This window comes from Penaeus vannamei, chromosome 37, assembly GCF_042767895.1.
Source record: "Penaeus vannamei isolate JL-2024 chromosome 37, ASM4276789v1, whole genome shotgun sequence".
Lineage (NCBI taxonomy): Eukaryota > Metazoa > Arthropoda > Malacostraca > Decapoda > Penaeidae > Penaeus > Penaeus vannamei.
Window position 1 is genome coordinate 5827747 of NC_091585.1, and position 2500 is coordinate 5830246.

The following is a 2500-nucleotide window of genomic DNA, read 5'->3' on the forward strand; positions in this document are numbered from 1 at the left end:
CATTCCTCTCTTCTTGCCACACCAGACATTCCTATCTTGTGTTCTCTCTCTCTCTCCTCTCTCTCTCTCTCTCTCTCTCTCTCTCTCTCTCTCTCTCTCTCTCTCTCTCTCTCTCTCTCTCTCTATATATATATATATATATATATATATATATATATATATATATGTATATGTATATGTATATATATATATATATATATATATATATATATATATATCCATATATCCATATATATGTGTGTGTGTGTGTGTGTGTGTGTGTGTGTGTGTGTGTGTGTGTGTGTGTGTGTGTGTGTGTGTGTGTGTGTGTGTGTGTGTGTGTGTGTGTGTGTGTGTGTGTGTGTGTGTGTGTATATATATATATATATATATATATATATATATATATATATATATATATATGTTACCATATATATATTATATATATATATACATGTATATATTATGCGGAAAAGTTGCACATACGCTAATACTAAACCACCTCCATTTCTAAATCTAATATTTATATTCATGATGTTTCCCCTGGCAAGGGAAAGCGAGCCAGAGGCCCTCTCAGATTGTCAGACGTCGTCTTTATTTACGTTCCTTTTCATCCCCACAACAACACTCGGGGCCATGGCGAGGAGACTAGAAAATAAAGACTTAATGTAACATATTCTTATGGATCGTTGGTGAGTATCACCATCATGAATATTAAGTAACTATCCATTAACTAGTATAATTACACGGGAAAAGTTATAATAATTCTTCAAGTAAATCTGAAAGTGAATCAAAGTGGTTTGACATTTTTCCTATTTATTTCTTGTAAAATAATTATGGTAATGTTTTTTCTTATAATTCCGCCAAATGGATCGTGATGATTTTAGTATCGCTGGATTCCTTCTACTCTCTAGTTTCCCAATTATTCCGCGGAAACCACCTAAACCCATAGCAGGGGAAAACCTGAATGGAACCAGGGAATTGTGGGTTAAAATATGAATAATATACACAGAATCAGTCACTATGTTGTCTACTCTCCCCTCCCCCTGTGGCCCTGTGAGGGGATGGCACCCCCAACCCCTGCCCAGGAAAACATAGAATCCTTTTAGAAGTCACAGCAGGAGAGAGTGTGCAACCGCCATATTTTTTGTTTTTCTAGGTGGGGATTGCATTACACAATATAGTGACTGATTCAGTGTTGATTATTCATATATTACCCTGCAGTTTCCCTGATACCTTTCATTGCCTCCCCTGCTATCAGAGCCAAGTTTGTCACTAATGGGGGGCTTAGGGGGTTTATGCATAATTAAACATACAAATTCACAAATTCTCATTGTAGACAGTGAGAGAAATCCAATGATACCCATATTGTTGCAATCTGTATGATGGAACTATGAGGAAAAAATTACCATAAGTATAGATTTATTGGTGCTTTTTTTATAGTCATGATTTGTTATTATGTAAAGTTTCAGATTGACAGACAATGATGTTTACCCAATTATTAGGCTTTGTTGGGGGGCTTAGGAGACGGAGACTAAGGCCCAAGGTATAGGAACTCCCCTACCTTGGGCCTCAGTTTATACACTTTTGCCCCCTGCAAAAAATACTGTAATGATGCTCCTGGTCACAAGCTTTATCATGCCAAAATCTAAATGATGGAAGTTTGTTGTTAAGGCCATGACGCAGGATGGGAACGGGATCTACTCGTCCCACCTGTGTTTTGGCAGTTGCCATCCCAGAGTGAAGCTTGCGGGAAAAAGCATGAGGGAGCCCCACAGATGGATGATGGGTCCCGTAGCCTGCCGCCCCCTTTGATTTGGGGCAATGTCGGTGGGGGTGGCAAATGTGGTGTCCACCTGGAGTGACAGAGGCTAAACCTAAAGCAGGAAGTCAGGGTGGGGGCTTGGAGCATCCGTTCTTTGTATCAGGATGATTGGTTGCCTCTGCTGTCAAGGGAACTGGGGAGGCTGAGAGTGGAGGTGGCTACTCTCTCGGAGGTGAGAAGACCTGTCAGCCTCTGCTGTCAAGGGAACTGGGGAGGCTGAGAGTGGAGGTGGCTACTCTCTCGGAGGTGAGAAGACCTGTCAGCGGCATGATCAGTGTAGGTGGCTACACCTACTACTGGTAGGGCAGCAGCGACAGTCACCATCTCCAGGGAGTAGCCATGGCCATCTCCAGCAGACTCCAGCCCTCGGTAGCAGAGGTTACTTCAGTCGATGAGCGTATAATGGTAATGAGACTGAAGCTATCATTTGACTTCATGTCTGTTATTGCTGTGTATACTTCTACCGATGTTTGTAAACTTGACGTGAAAGAGATTTTCTACGCCAAGCTAACATCTGTGTCAGACAGGTGATCCCAGCGAGATATTTGTATTGCTCTGGGTGACTTCAGTGTGGTATCTGGCTGTGATCAAGCTGGTTATGAGATGTCTGTCGGTCCCCACGGTTCAGGAGCTGATGCCGGTAGTGAGAATAGCCTCCTTTTTTTGGACTTTGTTAGATCCCAGAAATTGAGGATT

At 41.8% G+C, this 2500-nt stretch overlaps 1 protein-coding gene across 2 annotated transcripts in view; it reads left to right on the forward strand.

The window, feature by feature from the left end:
• The first annotated feature begins 533 nt into the window (after window positions 1–533).
• The window catches only part of LOC113802805 (transmembrane protein 127), an 11154-nt gene continuing 9187 nt past the window's right edge, over window positions 534–2500 (forward strand). The window contains exon 1 of one of the 2 annotated variants that reach the window (XM_027353432.2): window positions 534–671. The gene's annotated coding sequence lies outside the window, so the exon portion shown is untranslated. The remainder of the gene's footprint in view (window positions 672–2500) is intronic. The other variant, XM_027353431.2, reaches the window with a different exon arrangement.